We start from the raw sequence: 27,311 nt of genomic DNA on the forward strand, positions 1-27,311 counted from the left end.
GGCATCAGCAAACTCTAGCTCATGGCCCCAAATCCAGCCCACTGTCTGTGTTTTTATGGCCTGTGAGCTGAGAACAGTTTGTACATTTTTGTAATGATTAAAAAAAAAAATCAGAAGATGGTTTTTTCATGACATGAAAATTATATAAAATTCCAATTTCAGTGCCCACAACTTTTACATTGTAACACAGCAGGAGTGATAATTTACATGTTGTCTATGACTACTTTCAAGCTATAAGGCAGAGTTGAATAGCGGTGACAGAGACATACGGTGTCCCCACAAGGCCACAAACATTGACTAACTGGACCTTTACAGAAAAAGTGTGCTGACCCATGTTCTAGAAGCTTTATTAGATTCTGAAGGCTTGCTGTGAGCAGCTAAATGGCCCAAGAGAGCCCACTAGCTCGAAACTGGAGCAGCTGATCCCCATTTACAGTGATCGACTACCATGGCCCAGACAGCACAGACTCCCCCAGTGCACATATTTCATTTCAGGCTCTCTCTGGTCACTAAAATATCAGGTTCTTTTCCACTGGGAGAGATTTTGAATGGGGATGCACAGAGGGCTGAGTGTAGGAGAGCAAATAAGGATGCAGTGAGATAATGTCTCCAGAAATATGGTCAAAGACGGTGCTTCTCAAACTTCAGTGTGCACTACTGTTACCCGGAGGTCGTCAGAGTGCAGAGTCTGATTCAGTAGGTCTGAGGTGAGGCCTGGGATTCTGAATTTCTCATAACCTCCCAGGTGATGTTGATGCTGAGTGGCAAGGGCCTCCTCTACCCATGCCTGACCTGCTTGCCTTTTCATCTTAGAATTTCTGTAATACCAATAAAAGATTCCTAGATGGTGATGGATGGCTTATATATTAGATCTCATTACTTCATCTTCTTACCTCATGCCTTATATATCTTATCATAAATAGTGCTTTCTAGAACTTGGATAATAAGTCTCTTCTCCATAGACCAAGTCATGAAACAGGCTAAGTTTGCCTTTAGGCCTCTGATTCTCTTGTCTTTTCCAATCCCCTGTTTTCTTATGGGCCCCAGGCAGAAACCTCTTAAGCCTTCCTACCCTCTTTTTACTCCATTCTGGTTCATTCCGTCACCCTTGGGCCTCCGCAAGGCCCTTCTGTGCTCCAATCTGATGCACACAGTCAGCAGTCCTAAAGAACCTTAGGGAACATTCCTGCCAGCTCCCTCCTTTTGCTGGTGAGCACACCAGCACCTAGAGGATCGCGGTGATGCTCCCACGGTAACCAAGCAGAGACCAGGAAGCCAAGGCCCCCAACTTTCAACGCTTGGACTTTACTCCCTGAACCCTCTTCTTGCATCCCAGAAGAGCCCTTCGAGATGGCCTAAAAAGTCACCAACAGTGAAATAGGTCAGTGTACATCAGGGTACAGACGTGTCACACTCCCCTCGTAACACGTTTGCAGTGAAGCAGGTTCTTTCTGAAGTGATTCTAATGGTCATGACTTTAGATGTCATGACGGGATCGCTGGGGACGATAGCTTTGAAGCTCTGGGCCTTTTTCCAGCTTCACATGTTCACGGAGCGGGTTTGCTCACCTGGCTTACTATGTTGGAATGAGAAATTGAGGTAACATTCACATAAAATTTAAAAGGGAGCGATTCAGTGGCATTTAGTACATCCACAGTGCTGTGCACCCAACACATCCATCTAGTTCCAAAACGTTTCGTCACCCCAAAGGGAAACCTCATACACATGAGTACTTACGCCCCATTCCTCCATACTCCCGGCCCCTGGCAACCAGCAGTCTGCTTGCTGTCTCTGTGCATTTGCCTGTTCTGGACATTTCATATAAATCGAATCATACAATATATGACCTTCTATGGCTTTTTGAGGTTCATCCATGTTGTGCCATGTATCAGTACTTTATTCCTTTTTATGGTGGAATAATATTCCCTTGTATACATAAACCGCAAATTATCCGTTCATCGATTGATGGACATTTGGGTTGTCTTCACGTTTAACTACTGTGAACAGCGCTGCTCTGAACATTGCTGTTTAAGTAACTGTTTGAGCCCCTGTTTTCAATTCTTCTGGGCATATACCTCGGTGTGGAATTACAGGGTCATATGGTAATCCTATGTTTAAACTTTGAGGATCTGCATTTCGTTTGAGTGGTTTTACCGTTCTCCCATTCTATCACACTATTTCACAGTAAGGACAAGTGAAATAATCAGGCAATGGAGAAGTATCTCTACCTGTCCCCCACAAAATGCCTTTAGCCAAATGAATAAATTTCATTTTATGTCATTTATTTTCCCAGTCCACAGCTTAATGTAGCAGTTTCTGAAGGGCCAGAGATTTGTCCGAAGCCAGCAAGCAGGGAAGTGGATGAGGGAAAACACAGAGCCTGGATAGCCTTCAAATTGCCTGTGAATAATTCAGAATTGGGGCTGGCTTCGTGGGCATGGGACCTGTTCAGTCAAGCAGGGTCCTGCACACAGAAGGACCCCGGGCTTGGTTTAATGCTCTCCATTCTCTATCTCAACAATCTTGATAATTTTGGAACAGGAGGCCTCGAATTTTCATTTTGTACTGGGCCTCATATATTATGTAGATGGCCTTATCAAGAACTGCTAGTTTCTCAGGTGGTTGCCAGAGAAGAGGAGGGTGGGGGGAGGAGAGAAATAGGTGAGGGAGGTTAAGAGCCGCAAGCGTCCATTTACAAAATGAATGAGTCACAGGGATGAAGAATACAGCATGGGGAATATAGTCAATTACATTGTAATATCTTTGTGTGGTGACAGACAGGTAAGTAGACTTATCATGGTGATTATTTTGTAATGTGTGTAAATATTGAAACCCTATGTTATGCACCTGGAACTAACATAGTGTTGTAGGTCACTTATATTTCAATTAAAAAAAATATGTAGACACAGGGAGGGAATGCGTCAAAATGCCAGTGGTAGTTATCTCTGGAGGGTGGGGATCGTGGCTGATTGTTATGCTTTACTTTATGCTTTTATGTATTTCTGGTTGTCGGCCATGAATATGTATTGCTTGTGAAATTAGAAAGAAAGCAAGAAATGTCATTAAAAATTAAAAAAAAGAATTGATATTTTCCATCTTATATCCATCTTGTACCCTAAACAACAAATTCTAAAGTCTTAAACAAATTCTAAAATGGGAATAAAAAAGGCATGAGTGTCACTCCAGGTGGAGGCATTCCGAACATGGGTGGTTACTAAGTAGAATGGTGATAAAGTAGCTCAATTATATTTAAAAACACAGACAACAGACCAAAGCCAGACAGAGTTTCCGCACATGAATTTGCTGTGTCGGCTATTGTTGGCCTGAGAAACGGACTCAAAAAAGCCTTTGCAGGAAACTGAGCCCAAATAAGGAGAAACTGCAAACACATTCCCTCTGCTCTCCAAGAAAAAGTGGGGCTGTTTCCGTTCTTAGGCCTTCAAGGAGAACTGAGCAATGCCCCCCATGCTTGGAAGGGCCTGGTAAAATTCAGAGCTGAATCCAGTCTCAAGAGATGAGCTTTAAAGAAAACAGAATGCTCTGGCCATAGGCTGCTGAGCCTTTCCATCACGTTTTGGCTGCAAGAGCTACCGGCCTTCATGGGCTCAAGGAAAAATAAATGTGAGACTGATGAGCCTAAACCTGCCCCGCCCTTTCCAGTAGAAGCAGAGAGAGGAGGGCCTGGATGTTTCCTAAGAGTAAACAGGTTTTAAATTCAGGGTGGAATCACAACTGGCCGAAAAGCTGATAGGGCCTCCTTATCTGCTCCACCTGCTGGCTCTCAATGACCTTTAGCAATTGCTCAATTATGACCTGTTGAAAGAAATCTTGCCAAGTGCGCCGTTTTCCGAAACTTTCCTTAGTTAAAACAATCTACAAAAGACTAAGAGTGAAGAGCTGGCCTCCTCTGTATTTACTACAAGTGCGTATGGGAGATATCCTAGGAGATAGGTCTTCCAGCATGAATGATCAGCTGAGCAGCCCTGCCCAGAGGCCTTCCGACAAACCAGATTAGCTGTGAGGCAATTCTGGAATTATGTAGCGCGTTTCACGGAGACCTCCTAGATGGCAACTTGGCATCAGGCAGCCATTTGCGGTGCAGCCTGTTTCAGGAGCCAAGTTGCATACCAAAAGCAGAAGGACTCGCTTTTATAGGGAAAGAGGAGTGGAGGGAAGTATTTGGTGATGGTGAGAAATAGAACATATTTGTAGTTTCTTATAAGGAGTTTCTTATATGTTTCCTATCACATCCGTCTACAACCCTGATTCCCCTTTACAGTTCATTGCCTGAGTTAAAAAAAATAAAAAAGCTTTAGGTAGAAATGGCAGGGGCAGGCTCACCTACGGTCCATAATTTTGTCAAGTTTTGTGGGAGGGAGATTCTGTAAAACATTTATCCTCCACTCTCTTAACCTCCATGGTGCAAGGCTGTTTTCACACAATCTTTCCTGCAGCAGAAAAGACCCGTCAAGCGCTGACCTAGTGGGCCTTCTGGGCTCTTTCATTCAAGATGGGCTGGTAGTCAGGTACACCCTATGCAGGCCCACCTGTATCTTTGCATGGGTAACCTGTTCCTCAAGTTTTCCGAATGGTGTTGATTCTGATCTGCCTGGAATTGCTTGAACTTGATTCTGTTGGAAGGTAAAGTGATACTAGAATTGCTTTTTTACTTATCTGTCTTCCCCACTGGAATGCGCTCCTCGAGGACAGGTATCTCATTATATTGACCATTGTGTTCAAAGGGTCCGGTGTAAAGCTTGGCACACAGTAAGTGTTTAATAGATGTTTCCTGAGTTTTTATTGGATAAAGGAAGCAGACAGACCTTTTCAAGATCTTGTATAGTCCAGTAAGTATGCATAGTGGTTAGGAGCAGAGATTATAGAACCGGATTACTTGGTTTTGTGTCCTAACTGTCTCTTTCAACTTGTGACTCTGGCTAAGTTCTTTAACCTTCTTTGTGCCTCAGTTTCATCATCTTTAAATTGGGTATACTAATAAGATCTATCTTACAGTATTATGGTGATTAAATGAGTTAAAACTAAGAACATTGCCTGGAAAATGATAGGCACTCAACTGTGTTAACTCCATTATTTACAAAAATGTCCTGATGGCTCACTTCTATGTTCTTGCAGCTTTGTTCCATCCACACTGTGCCCCAACGAAGTAATCTTTCAATAAAATATTTTCTCATAATAAATCATTATATATGCCGTCATCTCCCTTGCAATGGCTGCATTACATAGGGCAAAAAACCCTACAGAAGCCAGTGTCTTCAAATCTACTCTCGATAAGGCAATGCTTAATAAATATCCAACTGGCCAAAAAGAGGGGAGGAGATGGACTTTTGGAGCCATTTGAAGCTCTTAGGGACTAAGCATTTTTAACATTTATTACATTTTGATGAAGCATTTTCAGTTATCAAACATAAGAAGGATTTGTTTATGCATGGGTCTGTTTGAGTAGATTTGGTTGATACCCCATATTTTCCATTAATTCTAAACTATAAGATGGGAACCAAGTTAGAAGAGTGAGTTCAAGATCTTTGACAATAAATTTTCTTACATCTCCACCACTTCTGAAAATATTTACACGTGTTCCTTGTGGGAAGTCTGAGAAGTTATAAATATGCCAAGTGCGTCTTGATCCATTCTTCCAAGCACATCTCTGAGGCTGCTGGAAAGGTCTAACTCTGAATTGTACTTGACATTCAGGGGAGAAGGACCTGGCAGTGAGCTGACTTCTACCAAAGCAACCCGGCAGTGAGCTGAGTTCTACCAAAGCAACCCGGAGCAGGAAGCTGGCGGAGGAGAGACCGGGGCCTGGATGGTGAGTGTTTGTGGTTGAAACTGCTCGGCTCTTGAAACAAAAATTCGTTGGTTTGTGTGCCCTGCAGTTGGGCTCTCCTGGGGGGCTCTGAGATGCCAGCACTGGTCACCCCTGAATTCCATCCACCAACACCAGCTTGTCTCCCAGGTTTACCATCTGCTTCTTTCTTCACATGTCATCAGACTCCGCAAACAGAGATCGGGTGGGACTCAATGAGGGCAGAAAAGGAGAAGAAGCAGTACCTACAAAATGGTCTGAATTGTGGAAAAAGAAAAAAAAAAAAATCACACTCGGGCATAAATTGGAGGAAAAGACACTAAAAAAATTAGCAGCGCTTACAATGGGGGTTTAATTTGTAGCTGATTTTTATTTTCTTCATTATGCGCACCTGTATTTTAAAAAAAAAATCTCTAAAAGACCTTCTACTCTAATCACATACAAAGGAATTAAGTTCTATTTAGAAAACTCTCCATACGTTGTGGGGAGAACTGGCTCGTTCAGGTTTGCAGCCACGTGTACGAGGGGGCCAGGTTTCTCCCACTCAGGTACCACAAGGGCTTGCTGGGTGTCCTTACATCTAACTCCACTCTTAAGAGTTCTGCCCCTTTACTTGCTGGTACTTTCCTGAGGGTGCTTCCCCAGCCCTCCCCCGTCACCCTCCTTGAGAGGTGAAAGCGGGGCTGCATCTGAAGCTTGGAGTACAACCTCACAGGAAGGAAGCTGTGTGCTTCAAATCCCACCATTCTGCCCATTCTCGGGCCTACTGGACGCCCAGAGGGTCAGACTGACCCACGTCATCCAGCGGCGCCACTCAGTGTCTGTCTTTTGCAAATGATTATGCTTTGCTGGTTAATGTTAGCTTAATACGTCAATAAAGGGAGAGCATCCATGTTGTCACCCGATGAACCAGAACGATTTCCTTTCTTTAAGGAGAGAGGGACGGTTATGATTTCATAAAAGCTACCGCTTGGAGTGGAAGCTCAGACTTGCTACAGACATTTTCACTTTCTCGTGCACTTGTCTCTTTGTCTTTTGCTTTGGGAAAAGGTATTTGGTGGACTAGAGTGCAGCTTATATTTAAGCTGCAAGGTGGAAACAATAGTTAAAATGTCGATATCCGTCGAATATCCACAGAACCTGTCAGTCAAAGGATACAGCCATTTGTACAAATGCTAATGACATAGCAAAATATGGCTTTAAAGGGATTATTATTATTATTTTTTATAACCTAAAGGAAATCCCTCTGTAGTGAGAGGGATTCCATTTACTCCACAGGTTGCTGGCCTGACCTAAGAGTTCCTCCCCATCTGCTCCAAAACGATCTGCCATTATTTCTTGTCTAGCCTTCTGTACTACAACCTCCAAGGTCTCTCTTTGACTAAAGCAATTGTGTATGTGTCTTGTCTTCCTTTTTCAACTAGAGCTCATCAGGTGCAAGTGTCAGGACTGTTGTATTTTGGAAAACTCTGCACTGCCTGTCTCAGTTCCTGGCACACACTCATAGCTCAATTCATTATCAGCAGACAGATGAATTTTAAATCTATTCATTGGCCACTATTTCATTTTTTCAGTCAGTCACTCGATATATTTTTTGAGCACAAGTATGGGCCAGTCATGTTCCAGGTGCTGGGGACACAAATTTAAATAGACTGAAATCTGATCCTTTGGAAACCTGCATTCTCTTGGGTTTGACTGATTACCGCACAAACCTTTAATTTCCTTGTTTGAGTGACTAGTCGCTGACCCCTGGGGGTTCATCTGAAAGGAGGTAGGAGGATATTTTTTGGTGGATTCTCCTTTCTCTAAGGATGTGATCCAGGAACAGGAAACAGATAAAGCCTTTAAAGAAGACCTGTAATTTCGAAATTTTGGCCCAGAATTCATGAGGTTAAAGGTACCACCCAGATAGATGCCTCTCTCACGGGAAAATTGGTCTGATGTGGAAGGGATGAAACAAAAGGAGGTAGAACTGTGTAAGAACAACTTAAATCATCCCCCTCCTTTCCCACATGGTCCTCAAGTTGAGAATCTGGGAACTCTATGACTCAGAGAAAACAAGGAGCTAGGATGAAGAGGATGGTGGCTGCCCACTTCAGGGGTGTCAAGAAGCCTAAAAAGGATGTGTTGAATAGGCTGAGGAAGACCCACAGGGCCTGGGGCTGGGGCTGGAGTTGGGAGCAAGGAGGCGAGTGACCCATGCGACGCTCTGAAATTTTAGGATGGGCGCCAGACTTCCTATGGGATGTGCCATGGAGCCCCGAGCTCTTTTATTTAGACATTAAAGGCAAGCCTGGGCCTGGAAGGCTGGGGTGCATGGGGAGTTCAGATTGTTCTGTAGTCATGACCTTCTCTTCCAGTGGGGAAAGCAGTTCGTTGGCAGATTTTTAGAGAATTCCCAACATGTTTATTGGGTTGTTATTTGTGTTGCCTCACTTCCAGCAAATCCAAGAACTTTAAAAGATCTCTGGGAATAAGAGGGTGTCATTTAAAAGCCTTTCACTCATACTTGGAAAGAAACTTTCCCTAAATGAAAAGTAGACAGAATATAATTCGGAGTTGACATCATGTAACCTTCTGAATCAATCCCCGTAGCTTTGTGAAACTGCAGGATTCATTATTTGCAGCGGCCCCGTGGGTCTTAGCAGCCCACCATGGTTCTCTGAGATCCAGAACTAATCGCAGGAAAAAGCAGAAAGGCCTTCAAGCACATGGTTTTGACATGCTCCTTGCCCCCAAAGAAGAAGGAAGCTGTTTTCCACGGAGAAACGCTGCTTCAATGAGAAGCTGATTCGTCAGCAATCTATTTGTACCCGCTGCTTTGTGCAAATGAAAAGCAAGTGACCTTGACCAAAACTCCCAGCAGTGAGGGGGCAAGTGAAGAGTGGGTGATGCTTCTCTCCCAGCCTCTTCGCCAAACCTCTCCATCCCCATCGCACAAGAGCAACTAAACCCAGGGGAGCCCACGCTTTCACTAAAATGACAAATTCACTTTGATCAGAACAAACTCCCACGTTCCCCAAAGATATACACCCCTGCACAGTGCTAGCTCTGGCTTTAAACTTCGGGAAGGAAGATCCGGAGGTCACCTTGGTTCGAGGGAGCCCCATGTGGCAAATTACGTCTCCTCTATGTCTGCCGAGACTGAGGATTCAGAGATAACTTGGAACCCAAGACTTCCGCCAACAAATGTAAACGTCTGCTGAAGAGGTCACTGTATTCACAACAACGACCAAAACACGTCACCACAGCAACACTCAGGCGGGTCGGCCAAGTGCCTGTCCGGCTTCCACACGCTAGCTAGCCTCTAAACCCCTTTGGCTTAACCTCTTCCCTTTGCAGGGTGAAGAACAAATTGAATAATGGAGAATGGTTAGCATCAGAAGATTTCATAATCTTTTCATGCATTTGCTCTCCTAAAGCTGACTTGGAAGATCGGAGAAGCTTCTCTTGTTGTTACCCTTTAGCTCCTTACCTTGATGCTATATTTTGCTCCCTTAAAACTTTTTTTTTTTTTTTTTTTTTTTTTGCGGTACGCGGGCCTCTCACTGTTGTGGCCTCTCCCGTTGCGGAGCGCAGGCTCCGCGGCATGTGGGATCCTCCCGGACCGGGGCACGAACCCGTGTCCCCTGCATCGGCAGGCGGACTCTCAACCACTGCGCCACCAGGGAAGCCCTCCCTTAAAACTTTTAATGGTCTCGGATAAATCAGAGCTTTTACATCTCCACCACTTTTTGCAATCAGAATACTCTGCATCCTAATCTAGGGCTGAACATGTGTAACGGCTCATTTACTTGTGATCACATTCTGCTGTGCTTTCTACTCAGCAGAGAGCTTTTCTGCACTGATGAGCTCCCAGTCCGGCTCAGCGTGCAATCAGGTTTTCCAAAAGTTTCCACTGATCTCCTTAAGGGTAAGAAAGGGAATACCTTAGAGGTCAAGACAGAAAGCAGGCAATGGGCCATGCCAGAGCTAAAACTGGATGTCTAGGCTTAGCAAAAAAACAAACAAATGAAACCCAAGCCCCATGTTGCCCTTTCTCTGCCTTACAGGTTCTTTTTTTTTTTTAATTGAAGTATAGTTGATTTACAATGTTGTGTTAGTTTCGGGTATAGCAAAGTGATTCCGTTTATATATATACAAAATATATATATATACTTTTTCATGTTATTTACCATTATATGTTATCACAAGGTATTGAATATACTTCCCTTTGCTACATAGTAGGTCTTTGTTGTTTATCTATTTTAAATATAGTAGTGTATATATGCTAATTCCAAACTCCTAATTTATCCCTCCCCCTCTTTCCCCTTTGACAGCCATAACTTTGTTTTCTAAGTCTGTGAGTCTGTTTCTGTTTTGTAAATAAGTTCATTTGTATCAGGTTTTTGGAATCCACATGTGAGTGATATCATGGTATCTGTCCTTGTCTGACTTACTTCACTGAGTCTGACCATCTCTAAGTCCAACCATGTTGCTCCAAATCTCTGCCCGGCAGGTTCTTATCTGCGGTGAACCTGCCCCCCTCAGTCTCTAAGACTCAGCCCTGGCGTCACTCTGAAGGCTGTTGGCAGTTGTCCCTCACGTGTACCTTTAAGCACCTTGCACAGTTCTCATTCCAGCATGTTCCTCCTGGTTTTGTAACTATTTGTCCACTTGTCTGTCACGTCTAACATCTGACACCCTCTCCTCTGGTCTGTGGTCTTTGTGCATATTCTTAACTAGTGCCCAGTAAATGCCATCTACCCTTATTCCCACAGAGCAGGGTTTGTCAACTTCAGCGCTAGTGACATTTGGGGTCAGCTCATCCTTTGCGGTAGGTGCTGTCCTGTGCACTGTAGGATATGTAGCAGCAGCCCTTACCTCTAACTCACTAGATGCTGGTAGCAACCCAAGTCGTGGCAATCAAAACCGTCTCCAGAAATTTTGTCTGCCCAGCATCCCCCTGGGGGGTGGGGATGAGATGTCCCGCCTTGCCCCGACACTGAGAACTGCTGCCATGCAATAAGACTAAAAATGTGGGTGCAGTGATTTCGTCTACATGGTCCTTCATCACACGGACTCTCCAAAGCTATTACAGCTGCCCTTTATTTTTTTAAGAAGAAAACACCAATGTTTTACCAATGCAGCCTTCAGATCCTCCTTTAAAAATACATTTTGTGATCATATTAAAGTCAAAGTCAAAAAACCAAAAGATCCCTGCGAGGTAGCTTTACTTGCAGGCTCTCTAGGGTAATAATAAAGAGTAGAGAGTGCGGACCCACTGCTTCCATTTGAAATCCAGTTCTACAAGATACGGTCTGTGTGATCTTAGGAGCATCACTTGGCCTATCTGTGCCTGCTCAGCTAAATAATAATCCAATTCATCTAAATCATAATGTAGAGTTAATAGTATCACTTAACAAAAAGGGTTGTTGAGAGGGTTAATACTTGAGTTAATATTTGAAAAGCTCTTAGAATAGTCCTCAGCACAAAACAAGCAAGACGTTAAGGTCAAATCCAAGAACTAGGGGAATTTTTAAGAAGTCTCCAAATTACGTTTGTTTAGAACTATCTGGAAGCTTTAAGTCTCTGTTGCCAAAGGGATCAGAGTAGATCCTGCAAAATGTACAAAATACCTTTATACCTCCAACATTTTAGAGCTAAATTGTAAGATTAGGATGAGCTCTATAACTTTCTATGCTTAAAATTTGATCTTCCTTCAGCTGTGATTCCAACTACTTATTTTTGTAAGTATGAGATACAGTGAATCTCAGTGGATATCCTGGGGCATCTCCTTGCGTCTTGGTGTACCAGTCATGGGGTTCACACTTACCTACTAGAAGCAAAGTCACAGAGACCAGCTGGCCACCATTTTTGATAACACATTCAAGTTGGTTTGGGTGCTCGGAGACCTCGCGCCATTAATCTCCAGGGAAGTTCTCTTTTTAAAGTTTTCTCCCCTTTTCATAGATTAAAAAACAGAAAGAGCTTAAAACATGTTATGCCTTTGTTCTCACTGTGCGGTCGTTTTTAAACTGTCCTCTGTGATAATAATTTCCTGTTCCCACTGTTCAGTATTGTATTTTAGAGGCAGTGTAGTTCAGGCATAAGAACATAGCCTAGGGGCTCAAACTCCACTTCCGGGATGGACGAGATGTGCAACCTTGGGTGAAGCACTGAATTTCTCCATGGCTCAGTTTCTGTATGTATAAGATGAAACTGATAGGACTATTCTCATCAGATAGTTTATGTGAGACTGAACTGAAAGCCCCATCTTCAGACGTCAGCACAGAGCAGGACACATGGTTGAGGTCTGTAGATGTTCGCCATTAACAAGATCTCGTAACCATAGAGTACTTAATACTCTTTCAAGCAGGTTCATGTTCATGATCTCATGGGATAGTGAGGGGATTGTTCAAAAATTGGGGGAAAGTGATTTTAGGCCCACTTGGGAGAGATGACTACCAAGGCAACGAGATGGTGAGGAGTTTGCTCAAGGCCACCAGTGAATTAGCGCCATTTGAACCCAGAACTGTATCTCTAAGACCCTGAGTCTCCTGAATTTCCTTTGGTTAGTTCTTCTCGAATATTACTGTATGTTCAGATGATCTGTGAATGCTGTTCAAATGCAGACTCTGATTCAGCAGATCTGGGAGGGGGAGAGCTGAGATTCGGCATTTCAAGAACTCGCAAAAGATTCTGATGCTTCTGGCCCGTGGACCCCAGTTGGAAGAGCGAAAGTCTATAACTGGTTGCATCATCCTCTGGCATTTTTGACGCCTCGATGCTCATTTTCATCTGAATTTGAGAAAAAAAAAATGTGCAAAAGAATCACAAAACATGTCATGGGGATAATCCCCAAAGTTACCATTCTCTCACCACTGTGAAGTTGCATGGGAATTTGTTACCAAAATACCCATCGACCATCACGGTATCAGTACAAACAGGCAACCCTAAACTTTGCCACAGCCCACAATCAACAATAAAATTTTCTACTCTGTTGGCTGTTGAGAAGTCCCGCTGGGACCCACAAAAGTCCCTCCATTCCTCCCCCTTCATTTAACACCAGGGAGCTCATTCCCAATGGGGAACGCCATCCAAAAGAACATTTCTCTTTCTCCTGAAAACGGATTGCTCCCTCTCTGCATACATTTGTTTTTCATTTACACAGATATTTCAGCTATTTTTGCTTTGTTCTATAACCTAGGTAACCTCAACCAGCTGAAAAAAGAACTAATTCCAAGTTTTGCATCAAATTTCAGACCACACCTGAGCTTTACACAGATCACACAGCAGAAAGAATGATAAGGTTTGCAGGGAGGGTGCCCTCTTTAATTGGAGGTGGCCAGGGTGTCATGAGAGCAGGTACAGATGTGCAGGAGAGGTTCAAGTGCAGCTTTACGGAAAGCAACTCATGAACGAGGCATTTCTCCTCTCTTCGTTTTTCTCCATATTGGTTTTCTTGGTACTTTTACTTTCAGATTAAGCTGATCTTTACATATTAGAGGAGCGGTCGGCGAATGTTTTCTGTAAAGGGCCAGGTAGTAAATGTTCTTGGCTTTGTAGGCCATAAGGGTCTCTGTGGAAAGGACTCAACTCTGCTTTGTAGCTCAAAAGCAGCTGGGAACGATATGTAAACAGTTGGGCAGGGCTGTATTCCAAATAGACTTTATTTATGGACACTGCAGTTCGGATTTCAATTAATTTTCATGTGTCACAAAATATTATTGTCCTTTTGACTTTTCACCATTAAAAAATGTAAAAAGCATTCTCAGCTCTCAGGCTGAACAAAAACAGGCAGTGGGCAGGCTTTGGCTCACGGGCCATACCTAGTTTGCCGACCTCTATGTGAGAGTTCTGTGAGTCCAGCCAAAGGCCATATTCTCATATATTGCAATGATAAAACTTAGATGTAGAAAAGGCTTCCAGATTTCCTGCGCTTATGACAGCAGCTTTAAAGGAAACCAAAGCTGTGCCCTGGGAACTGTTCTAAGTGGTCTGCAAATGGCGTGTCCCCTGCCCCCAACCTGTTAGCTTTCAGTATGTAATACATCCTCATTTCCTAGGGCTGTTTAGTTTGTGAATGTGAAATCATCAACTTCCTGTGTCAACTTCAAGTAGCTGAATTTCCCTATTTGTTTAAATTCCTTTAGTGGCCCCTCATCTTGTATTTATTTCTTTTAGCTCCAAAGGCTGACCATAGTCGTAGCAAGAGTTTGGAAACATAAGCTATAATTTTCTGCAAAGGAGTATATTCTGAACGATTCATTTCAGTGAAACATCCTAAACTACTTACTTTTATTCTGGTAATAATGATGATAATAAGGGCTCATGCTGGAGCTCTTTAGCATTTTGGTTTGTACCTGTAGCTTCAAGAATGTAGTGGGTTTTTTTTTTTTTTTTTTTTGGTTTTTTTCATGGAGGGATAATTCCATGCATAGCTCAGAAACTGTTTTCAATGTAGCATTTATCTTTGTAACGTGCATCTTCAACAACCCACGTGTGCCTTTTGAGTATGCACGGTTCTTCCGGTAGATATTCTAAGCTTATTTTTCTTTTGCATATTTCTTTTCCCATCAGGCATAATTATCTGTCAGATTCCCTTCCATTGTCACCATCCACATGCCCATTAACCTCCGCAGCCTTAGCTGTAGGAATTTCTCTGAAGTTACGAAATTCATTTTCTCCAAGCGCCTCATTTGTCCAGTTCTCCCCTCCATAGCACTAACTTCACACAAGATACACGGGCTCTTTGGCCTGGGATTCTTCTTTTAAGGCTTCTGTAAACCATCACCTAATTGCAGGTGTAGAGTAAATTTATTAACCAGGACATCTTTTTGTGACCTCATAAAATTAATTTATTTCCACCAAAAGAGGTTATTTGGTGAGAGGGTCAGTAAAAAACATCAGAATAATCATCACTTTTGGACCAGCTGTTGTACTCCATTAAAATCACATTGCCTCAAAACCACTGCCAGTGCCCTGTGCTCCTACAGGAGGTGGGGTGATGGGATGGAGGGGCACCGGCTTGCAGAACGTGGAGGGATGCCCGCAGACCTGGTGGACGGTACATCTGATGGCTGGGAGGAGCGTTGGTTAGCTCCACTTCAGATAATCTGCTTGTGTCCTGTTGCACATTTGACAGGGACATTGGGACATAAAGGCTTTGTCAGAAGAGGAGAAGGGAGAGCGAGGGTGAAGGCAGCAGCTGGGACCCCGCTGAAGCGCTCCACACAAGCTTTCAGATCTCTGTCTGACACCTGTGCTTCCCAGGCCCCGACCATCTCCCAGAGCTTCCCTGGCTAGGGGACCATGCTCCCAAGAATTCCAGCCGTGTCACAGCACCCTGCAGGATCACGGACCTCCCTGGGTGTTCTAACAATAAAAGCAGAGTGTTCCGGAGGAAAGAAAAAAAGGGCAAGAACTCTAAGTGAGCAAAATTGGCAGTGGTTTAAGGGCCAAGCTCTTCATTGTCTGTTTCATTGCCGGTTCATAAAATTGGAAACAGAGGAGGTACATGCAGCTAGCACATCTTTCTTGCTTTCAGTGACTCAATGCTTTGAAGAAAGTTGATTGAAATGGAAGCACAGGCATCTTCAAATATAGATAAGCAGTTTGGGCTTATGGGCCACGGTATTTCAGAACTCCAGGCCCTTCAAATTCCCGCCCACGCAGAGGAATAACATGGCCGAGCATCCCAGTATTTCCCAAGTAGCTGCACTGCTGGGTGGAGGGGGAGGTGGGGACATACACGTGCAGAAGCTATTTAGGTTTAGCTCAGGATGAGTTCCATGGTGTCTGTTGCACCACAGTTACCCTTTTGATCCGACGATGTTTGGCTTAGGCTAATTTTAAATGTGCTGGTATTCCCTGAGTGCAACTTCTGATGAAATTTACCCCAAACACAGAGCTCCCAGAACTGTTTCATTGCACCTGGGGTAACTTTCTGCTCCCACAACACAGGGGAGCCGGTGGAATTCCTCCTCTGAAGACTGTGCCCAGGGAATCGCGAATTTTCCCCGTTTGTTTTTCTCGTGGTAACGACCCTCATTCCCCTATGTGTCAGGCAAAACAGAAAGCAGCGGGGCTTCCCTGGTGGCGCAGTGGTTGAGAGTCCGCCTGCCGATGCAGGGGACACGGGTTCGTGACCCGGTCCGGGAAGATCCCACATGCCGCTGAGCGGCTGGGCCCGTGAGCCATGGCCGCTGAGCCTGCGCGTCCGGAGCCTGTGCTCCGCAACAGGAGAGGCCACAACAGTGAGAGGCCCGCGTACCGCAAACAAACAAAAAAACAGGAAGGAGCGGACAAGCATGTACAGAGCCTTTACCCGACAGCAGGGCTCTTCATCCTCGGCACTGTTGACATCTTGGGCTGGATCGTGCTTCGTGGTGGGCGCTGCCCTGTCTCATGAAGGATGTTTAGCAGCATCCTTGGTCTCTACCCACTAGATGCCAGAAGTATGTCCCCCTCCTTCAGCTATGACAACCAAAATTGTCTTCAGACATTGCCCGATGTCCCCTGGGGGATGAAACTGTTCCTGGTGGCGTACCACTGCTCTTATATGAGGGAATTGTGGTGTACAGGGCAGGCAGCCATGTGAACTCTGTGATAAAGTGTCCTTGCTTTGTCCTTAGCTCCGAGCCTGATCAAAACAATGTAGGTGTTCAATGAAAGTGTGACAATTTGAGTTAGATTTTCCTTTATCCTGCTGATTCTTTCTCCTTCCCACTCTGCACAGAAGGTCTAGGGCTGGTGACTCCAGATCTCAGTTTCCTTTTCTTAAACACCACATCTCAACTCAAGGGCACCCCAAGAATCCTGCTTACAGTGTATGTTTGCGGGAATGTCTCTGTGCTGAGTAAGTCTTATTGCCCCCCTTTTTCTTCCTCAATAGAGCTTCTTCAGCTTTCTCCTTGACCCCAGCTCTTCACAGTCTGCCCATGGCCTCCACTGGCCGCCAGTGACCTCTAAGTCTTTGTTTCAGCTCCCCACGTTCCCACCACTCGGGAAGCCCCCTTTCTGGGCCCTCCATCTCGGGCATTGTCTCATCACAGATAATCATTCATGGACAGTTGAGACAAGAAGCTCTTAAGGTAGAGCCCATGAATGGGACTTAGGGAATCGGTCATTCTCTGAATCATCAGCTGACCCTTTGCATGTGGGCATTTAAACCTTCCCTGAGCAGAATGTCCATGGCTTTCATTGCATATCCAGAGGGATTTAGGACACACAAAAATCTCCAGATCCGTGTCTCTAGACCCTGGCTCAGCAAAGTTTAGCTGCTCTTGAGATCCTTTAAAGAAGTTAGTGGCTCATACTCTATACATGATCTTTTTTTTTTTTTTTAATTTTTATTGGAGTATAGTTGCTTTACAGTGTTGTGTCAGATTCTGCTGTACAGCAAAGTGAATCAGGTATACGTATACGTATATCCCCTCTTTTTTAGATTTCCTTCCCACATTTAGGTTACCACAGAGCATTGAGTAGAGTTCCCTGTGCCATACAGTAGGTTCTCATTAGTTATCTGTTTTATACATAGTAGTGTATATATGTCAGTCCCAATCTCCCAATTTATCCCATCCCCCTCTATATGTGATCTTTAGGGGAAGGGACTAATTCATTATCTCAACAAACGCAGGTTGAGCACTGCTATATATTAGGTACTGGGCTAGGAATTAGAGCTACAGCAGAAGCAAGAGAGAAGCAGTCCCTACCCTCATGGAGGTTACAATATTGGGATGAGCCAGCTCAAGGAGAAGACAAGAGGGGCCAGCGCACAACCCTGAATGCAACCAGCGTCTCTGGTCATTTCAGAAAATGGAACACGAGAGCTATGCTGTGTGCAAGTTTCATTATGAAAGAATCCCTCCATGGGTCTGTATAGATCCAAAGCATTACGAAGAGAAAGCAAGTATCATAAGAAATATGGAGTCTAAGAAACCAAATGGACAGAAAAGCATGTAAGCCTTTTGTATGGGAAAAAACTTACCAGGGAATTTTGGTCCAGGGTTTTGAAAGAAGTGTTAAGCTCTGAAATTTCTTTGGAAAATTTAAAGGAAACTTGAAGAGTTCATTGAAGTACAAATTCGATTAGAGTAGAAGAGGTAATAACATAGTATATTTTGTTTTGTTTTTACCCTTCCATCTTACAGTGCTAGAAAAAAAAGCAGGGGGGCAGGGAAGGCTGCTAGGAGATTTTGGTGAATGGAAAGTTCTCCAAAAAACCTGGATCGTTTTGGTCTAATAGCCCTTGGTGACTTCATTCTGCATGGGAAATAGCTGTGGAAAAAGGATGTCGACCATTATTGTTCTTCATTGAGTCATATAAAGAATGATATTGCAAAAGGAGTCAGAAGTTGTGCCAGAGACGATTATATAATTGATTCTCCCATTTTAAGAAAAATATGCTCAAAAGCCATTTCAAAACTAGATTTTCTTTTTTCAGTTTACTGTGCCTTGGGGGAATGTGTAACAAGTCACATGGCCATCTCATCCTGCCCATTAACTGTTTCAGAGAATATTGTCCAAAAAGAAGAAAATAGGGAGCACAATGATTATGTTCTAGATCAGAAAGGCAAACAAAAGAACTAACATGGTTATTTCAATAAAAAAGCCTTAGAAACAAGCAAAGTCTTATGTCTCTAGACAAGAGAAGGAAGCATTCAACAGGGATATATGGGAATATTACCTTACGAGGCAGACAAGAGAGTTAAAGTTTTGATGAGAATCATATAACATACTTGAAAGTGGCTTGATTTTCCAGGTATTGCCAAAATTTATGAATGATAGTATTTGTAAAGATTTTTGAGTCTCCTTATTGGTACAAGAGGTATCTTAAGGAACTGAGAAAACTTAGCCTGAGCCCTCTAACTCACCACTGAGGACTCAGAATGGAGTAAGCACCAGAAAACTGAAGGTCAGAATTTGGATTCTGAATACCATTAACCAATGGATGAGAGCCTAACATAATTATCGCACGTTTGATTTCTGAGCTCTTAATAGAAAAATCAGCATCAAGTGATAGCCCTCTGGAAGGAGTAATGTCAGGTCAATCTAACATCCTTTTTTTAATTAAAATAATTTTTAAATTTATCTTTATTTTAAATTTCTTTTTTTGTTTTTTATTTTTATTTTATTTATTAAAATTTTTAAAATTTAATTTCTATTTTATATTGGAGTACAGTTGATTTACAATGTTGTGTTAGTTTCAGGTGTACAGCAAAGCCATTCAGGTATACATATACATATATCCATTCTTTTTCAGATTCTTTTCCCATATAGGTTATTACAGAGTGTTGAGTAGAGTTCCTGGTGCTATACAGTAGGTCCTTGTTGGTTATCTATTTTATATATAGTACTGTGTATATGTCAATTCCAACCTCCTCATTTATCCCTTCCCCCCACCTTTCCCCTTTGGTAACCATAAGTTTTTTTTCTAAGCCTGTGAATCTGTTTCTGTTTTGTAAATAAATTCATTTGTATCTCTTTTCTTTAGATTCTGCATATAAGTGATATCATGTGATATTTGTCTTTCTCTGTCTGACTTACTTCACTTAGTATGATCATCTCTAGGTCCATCCATGTTGCTGCAAATGGCATTATTTCATTCTTTTTTATGGCTGAGTAATATTCCATTGTATATATGTACCACATCTTCTTTATCCATTTCTCTGTCAGTGGACACTTAGGTTGCTTCCATGTCGTGGCTGTTGTTAATAGTGGTGCAGTGAACACTGGGGTGCACGTATCTTTTCGAATTATGGGTTTCTCCGGATATATGCCCAGGAGTGGGATTGCATATGGTAGCTCTATTTTTCGTTTTTTAAGGAACCTCCATAGTGTTCTCCATAGTGGTTGTACCAATTTACATTCCCCCCAACAGTGTAGTAATTTCTTTTGTTGTTGTTTTTTTATTTTTCAAATTTATGTATCTAAAACATTTTTATAGTATGTTTTTAAAATAAAGTTGCTACATTGGTGGGACAGTGATCTGAGAATATCAGGGAGAAGACAACGAATCCATTGCCTTAGAACAGACACAATTAAAGCTTCTCTGCCATATATGTGACTTCCTACCAGTTAACATGTAGGGATATAACATAATACATAAATTTTTTTTTAGTGAGAGAGATGAAGGCCCTGTACTAAGCAACACCAATTGTTTAAAGAAATGTGCTTATATATATAGTTCGTAGTGTTTTTCGTTGAGTGAGAGGCAAAATGTTTGAGAGTCTAGAATGTGACAGAGACAGTCAGTGGATTGCAGACATAAACGACAATGTTATCACGTGGGCTTACTATTTACAGGCATTTTTAAGTTGCATACAGCCTGCATAACAGAACTCTGACATGCATTATCCCAGAGCCCTTTCCTGTGACCAATTTGACGGAAAATATCCTGGGAATCTCAGGGGTTAGGCGTTTTTCTCGGTGGAATATTACTGTTGGGGTTAAACCGATTGTTTGGATACTCCCAACCTCCCCACATGAAACTGCCTTAGTGGGAACGTGTGGTCAGACTGCAGGAACTCATGCAATCATGTGGTCTAGGTGTTTACTATTTTTGTAACAAATTTATCAACAAAGCACAGTCTCTGTTTAAGTTTCAGGAGAAATGACAAAACTGAGGGGTAGCCTCAAACAGGAGCCCTCTTTTATACACATATACACACGCACATTTACGCGTACCATAAATAGCAGGACATATTTGTTTATTTCTCAGATACTCCTCTCTCTGCCCATACTCCCTCAGCTCCTCTACCAAGATGTTAAAATGAGGACAGAAATACACTTGTAATCTTTTATCACTAGATTGCAAGCAATTGTTTCTAGAACCTGGATGTCAGTGAGTCCCTGTTGGTGGACCAGAGGCCTCAAATGGGATAAGTAAAGGCTGTGTGAGGTTGGTATCCGTTCGAGAAGGCACTGGCTTCTGGATCTTTGCAATGATTGCTGTGGAGATTAGGGTAAAATATACTTGAGGCAGTTTGTTTTTCTTTGCACAAGAAATTCCATCCAACGCACATGGCCTTGAAAATAGGCTCTGGGCTTGGAAAGAAAGCAAGTACCTGTAGAGAGACAGATTTTAGAAGCAAGAAGGGTGCTCTCTGGGTGGCCGCCACCAGCAGATTCCATTTCATTTCTAAAATTGTAATTTCTCTGTTCATCCATGTGTTTGCATAGGGCTTTCTCATTATGCATTGTTTTGTTTATTTTGATTTTGTTCTGGAATCCAGTACCAACACGCTGTGAGGAGTAGCTTCTACACAGTGTTTATGGACAGCTGTAGGCAAGGATAAAGTCAAATAGCATATATACTCCCAGTGGGATTTTCCTCCTCGCACTTTATAATCGTCACATTGCTAAATTCCTTATACTACAGTTGCTTCTCTGCATAAGAATTGTCAAGGCACTGCCAACGCAAGCGTCCAAAAGCTAGAAATAGGATCTTTATACAAATATATGGAGAACATGTATCAAAGCCATATTAAATTCACTAATGAGGAAATGGCGTATGGGAGAGACGGATGGCTATATAGTCAGTGGAAAAGAGAATGTTAAAATATGATTGCAAAGATAAATACAAAACTGCTTTATGTCGTACAAGGCAATACAACTGTAACCTTTGAGGTTATCTTTTTTCGCAAAGAGAAATCATTTGCGACTCTACTGGACAAAAATCATTTGTAACTTATCACTCCACGTGTTAATATCTAACTTGGTAGAGTCTGGTCCTAATCGATGGTAAATAGTAAGTCAAACAAAGATGCATTTCCAGAGAGAATTCAATACTCGGCTCAGTAGACAGTGGTTCAGTATGACTTTGAAAGGACTTGCTGTCATCCTTTTGCTTATTTCCAAGCGTTGTGTAAATGTTCTTCACAGGGCCACACGTAAGGCTTTCTGCCTAAAGTCCAGTGGAAGGGGATTTTATGTGTCTTGGTGTCTGAAATCCCCTCATAATTCCCCAAAAGCCCTATGTCATGAAAAGCTTCGGCAACCAAAGGAAAACCCCAATATTTCAAATAAGAGATCTCCAAGGGTTTGTCTTTCTAACAGCAAGCTTGGGCCACGCACCCAAGGCAGAGGTGGCTCCCTCTTCGCCCAGCAGCTCGCTAGATTGTAGACCAGCAATCTGCAGGGCACTGTGTATTAATATCCTATTGTGATCTGAGGTTTTGAGGGGTGTGACTGGCCACAGCTCCTCAGTCAACATTTTGCTAGCCCACGGTGGCAGTCAGAAAGTCCTTTGGAATGTTGCAATGAACAAAACCAAAAGGCCACAGGCCATCTCAGGCAGAGGAAACCACAGACAGACTCTGCCTTCTCCAGGCTCCCAACTCGAGTTGACCCCATTCATTTCTCTGTATTTGAAGTCCTGTGACCTTAGCAAAGGTTCAACACGCAGTGCTGACTAAGCAGGCAGGCACAGAACTGCAGTTCTTGACACAAGCTTTGGAGGCACAAGAGTTCGATTCCAATTCTGTATCTGCCATGTAGCTGTCCCCGCTGTCTCAGTTTTCTCATCTACAGTGGGGATGAGAAGACTTAATGTACCTACTCTGCAGAATTGTTGAACGATGAACAAAAACTGTGTGTTAAAACGGCTTGTTATAATCAAATGTAGTTATCACTATTATGAAAGCTACCCTACACTGGATGCTAACTGAAGTGGGTGCCTTATATACATCCGGTCATTCAAATCCTGGAAGGAGCCACACAGCCGTTGGTTGTCAGGAGTGTATATGACAAGTACCATTACTTGCATATCCATCCATCCCCCTGTTCCGGGCTGATATAACCTCAGCTGTGTTTGAAGTAGCAGTATGCCCTGCTCTGTTCCCCAGACCCTCTTATAGCTATGAATAGCCATGTGACCTGATTCAGGCAGAGAGACCTAAGAAGTCTTCTTGGGACAGGAGTAAACTCTGGAAAGCTTTTGCTTCTGTGATAAAAAGAGACTGAGCTGGCCAGTGTGGCCCTTCCCTCTTCTCTCCCCATTTTCCTCCTGCCTTGAATGCACAAGTGATGCTTGGAACCTGGGAAGTGAGGGAAAGGCCAAGAGAACTGCAGGGACGCGGCCCCAGCTGGGATGGTGGTGAGTGAGGGGGGGACCCTTTGATCTGAATATTGACAACTGCTAAGCTCCAAACTTCCTGTTATATGAGAAAATGAATTCTTCTAGGTTTAAGCCACTCAAGTTGGGTTTTCGATTATTTGCAACTGAACACAACACGAAGCAATGCCACATACGTGAAACAGTCAGAGTTGAGTCTCTAAGGTAAACTGCAGACTTTGAGCGGTGACGATGTGTCAGTGTGGGTTTATCAGTGGTTACAAATGTACCACGCCAGTGAGTAATGTTGATTATAGGGGAGGCCATGCCTGTGTAGGGGAGGGGGGAGTAGATGGGAAATCTTTGTACTTCCTCTCAATTTCGTTGTGAACCTAAAACTGCTTTAAAAAATTCAAGTCTTTTTCAAAAAGAAAAAAGAGCTGTGTCTGCAGGAGATTGAAGTTTGATTACTCAACTAATGCCACCTTCTCTGTTAAAGTACGGAGGCTCTGAATTCTGGGGCCTTGGCTTTCCTTACAGAGTGGCCTCTGTAACCCTCCCTCTGCCCCTCTCTCCCCAAAAAATCTTTATAAAAATGATCTTCAATGGCCACCTCTTCAAAATTAAGCTTTTAATTGGTGCCCCAAGCGAAGGTTGGTCCTTGACATGGAGCAACTGTTTTCAATCAGTTTTCCCTGTTATTTCTATAAATTATAGAAATGGCATGGAATTTAAAGTATTTTGCCATGCAAACTTAATTGAGTCATTAAGTCAAAAATTTAATGTGGGGATTCCCTGGTGGTCCAGTGGTTAGGACTTGTCACTTTCACTGCCGTGGGCCCAGGTTCAATCCCTGGTTGGGGAACTAAGATCCCACAAGCTGTGCAGCATGGCCAAAAAAAAAAAAAAAAATTAAAAAAAAAAATCAATGGATACCTACTGAGTTCCAGGCTTTGGGAAGATAAGAGAAAACACGTGGTATTCACAGTCTAGGTTAGAAGGTAGACTTGGAAATAGATAATTTCCAAAAGGCTGGGAGAAAAATATCTTCGTGATTACTCTGAGTGAAAAGATGAGAAATTTTACTTATTTATGTATTTCTAAACATTCCAATTTTTCTGTATCGAACACACATGGAAGCAGGGAGCTCAGGCAACTCCTCAAACATAAAAAAAAATCCTTTGTTGGATAATACACCTTGCATTTTGATTTGAAAAATGTGGTTACTGGGTTTGAAATATCCCTTTGGTGGAGAGAGATCGGTAAAGGTCATGGAAGCCAGCGTTATACACTGACTTTTGTCTAGACCCTACCCAGCTCACAGACCTTAGAGACAGCCTAAGGCAACTCTGCAATTCTCAGGTGAGGAAACTGAGTCCCAGACAGGTGTATGGCAAATGAGAACTTGAACCCAGCGCGCTGGACTAAAACTAGTGGTCCCGAAACCCTCAGACTCCTCACACGTGGACACAGTATTTTAGAGTTAAAGGTCTTGCTGGGAGGAGACCAAAGTGTTGGAGGAAAAATGGCCTGCTTACCAGCAAGTATTCACAAGGGCATGCTCAGTGCCAAGGATTCCGCTAGAATTTTTTTCTAAATAGATGTTATTTTTTGAGCACTTGTAGGTTCAGAGCAAAACTGAGGGGAAGGTACAGAGATCTCCCATACACCCCCTGTCTCCCCACATGTACACCCTCCTCCACTGTCAACATCCCCCTCCAGAGTGCTACATTGGTTACAGTTGACGAAACTGCACTGACACATTGTCACCCAGAGTCCATCTGTTACATTAGGGTTCACTCTTGGTCTTGACCATTCTGTGGGTCCGGACAAATGTATAATGGCATGTATCCACCATTAGAGTATCATACAGAGTGGTCTCACTGCCCTAAAAATCCACTGTGCTCCACCTAGTCATCATTTCCTAACCAACACCACCCCCTTCCCAAACCCTGGCAACCACTGACCTTTTGACTGTCTCCATACCTTTGCCTTTTTCAGAACATCATGTAGTTGGAATCTTCAAGTTTGTAGCCTTTTCGGAATGGCTTCTTTCACTTAATAATAGGCATTTAAGTACCCTCCATGTCTTTTCATGGCTTGATGGCTCATTTCTTTGTGGTGCTGAATAATATTCCATTGTCCAGATGTATCACAGTTTAGACATTCACCTACTGAAGAACGCTTGGTTGCTTCCAAATTTTGGTAACTATGAACGAAGCTGCTATAAACATCTGTGTGCAGGGTTCTGTGTAGACATAAGTATTCAAATTCTTTTGGGTAAATACCAAGCAGCACAATTGCTGGGTTGTATGGTAAAAGTATGTTTAGTTTTGTGAGAAGCTGCTAGACTGTCTTCCAAAGTGGCTGAACCATTTTGCTTTCCCACCAGCAATGAATGAGAGTTCCCGTTGCTCCACATCCTCACCAGCATTTGGTGGTATCAGTGTTCCAGATTGTGGCCATTCTAATAGGTGCGTGGTGGTATCTCATTGTTGTTTTAATCTGCATTTCCCTGATGACATATGGTGTGGAACATCTGTTCATATGCTTATCTGCCATCCGTATATCTTCTCTGGTTCTACTAGGATATTTAACATTCAATTCCCCGAATATCTCAACATCTGAATATACGTTGAGTGACATTTTGCACTTGAAAGTTGGCTGTTTACCTCCCAGTTCAGGAATTTGCTGAGTTTGAAAATAAAGAGCTTCATAGATACAGCGCATCACATGCCTTCTATCAGGGACATTCTTTCAGCTGTCCCTGTATCATACAGAGTAGTATGATAGATTAAACGGTGTGTTTAGTATAGAGGTGATTAAACGGACACTTACTAGATAACTAGGTGGGTACCTGGAGGCCTGGCCCAAAGCAGGCTGTATTGTTTAAACATACCTCTTTATATATTAAAAAAATTTTTTTTAATTTACTTTAATTTATTTTTTTATTGAAGTATAGTTGATTTACAATGTTTCAGGTGTACAGCAAAGCAATCCAGTTGAATAGATAGGTAGATAGATAGATATAGATATATCTATTCTTTTTCAGATTCTTTTCCATTATAGGTTATTACAAGATATTGAATATAGTTCCCTGTGCTATACAGTAGGTCCTTGTTATTTATCTATTTTATATATAGTAGTGTGTATCTGTTAATCCCAAATTCCTAATTTATCCCCCGCAATATAATAGCTTTTTTACATTACATTGTAAACACCACTGACCACCCAGGCAGGTGAATCATCAGGAAATGCAGATTAAAAAGCCACCTGTGGCTTATCTCATCCTGAATAAATAAAATGTAGTATGTCCATACAGTGGACTATTGTCAGCCACGAAAAGGCGTGAAATAAGGATATGGATGTGAAATACTACAATGTGGATGAACTTTGAAAACATTACGCTAAGTGAAGGAAACTAGTCACAAAAGAATACATATTGCATGTTCCACTTACTTGAATCGTCCAGAAGAGGCAAGGGCATGGAGACAGAAAACAGATCAGTCATTGCCAGGCGCTGGGGGGCTGGGGGGCTGGGGGGGAGGGGATGGGAAGTGACTGCTAAGAAGTACGAGTGTCTTTTTGGGGTGATGAAAATGTTCTGGTATTAGAAAGTGGTGATGGTGGTACAACTTTGTAAACATGCCAAAAACCACTGAATTTTGTACTTTAAAAAAGTAAATTGGGGCTTCCCTGGTGGCGCAGTGGTTGAGAGTCCGCTGCCGATGAAGGGGACACGGGTTCGTGCCCAGGTCCGGGAAGATCCCACGTGCCGCGGAGCGGCTGGGCCCGTGAGGCATGGCCGCTGAGCCTGCGCGTCCGGAGCCTGTACTCCGCAACGGGAGAGGCCACAACAGTGAGAGGCCCGCGTACCACAAAAAAAAAAAAAAAAAAAAAAGTAAATTTTGTGGTATGTGAATTATATCTCAAAAATTTTTAAAAAAAGGATTCTTAGATTGGTTATCTTTTTCATTGTTTTCTAGAGGACTTGCAGAGTAGATTCTGGCTTTCATAAAATTGCATGATGGAGGTTCCTTTTGTGCTGTAGTTTTCACTTAGATATTAATAGTCCCTTAAATGGAAATGCCGTAGAACTTACATCCACCTTGGATTTTATTGACCCCTGTCTTGTGAGTTGTGTTTCCTTCCTTCCGTGGTGACATTTGGTGAGCATTTTTACAACTTTATTCTGGAAGTTTAAGAAATGCCAGGAAACATAAAGCCTAAGATACCTGGGAAAAAATGGTCTTCTAAAATAGAGTAATTATTTCCCTTTTTTTTCCTCTTGAGTTTTATGGGGTTTGTCTTTCCAAAGGTTTGATCCAGCTTCCTCCCCCTCCTCTTTTTCTTTTTCTAGTTGGAGGCCCAGAGGTTGGAGTGAGGGCAGTAAGACACACCCACCGCCCACAGCACCTCCAGGTGCAGTGCAGGTTGAGTAAACATACT

Source organism: Phocoena phocoena, chromosome X (assembly GCF_963924675.1).
Source record: "Phocoena phocoena chromosome X, mPhoPho1.1, whole genome shotgun sequence".
NCBI lineage: Eukaryota > Metazoa > Chordata > Mammalia > Artiodactyla > Phocoenidae > Phocoena > Phocoena phocoena.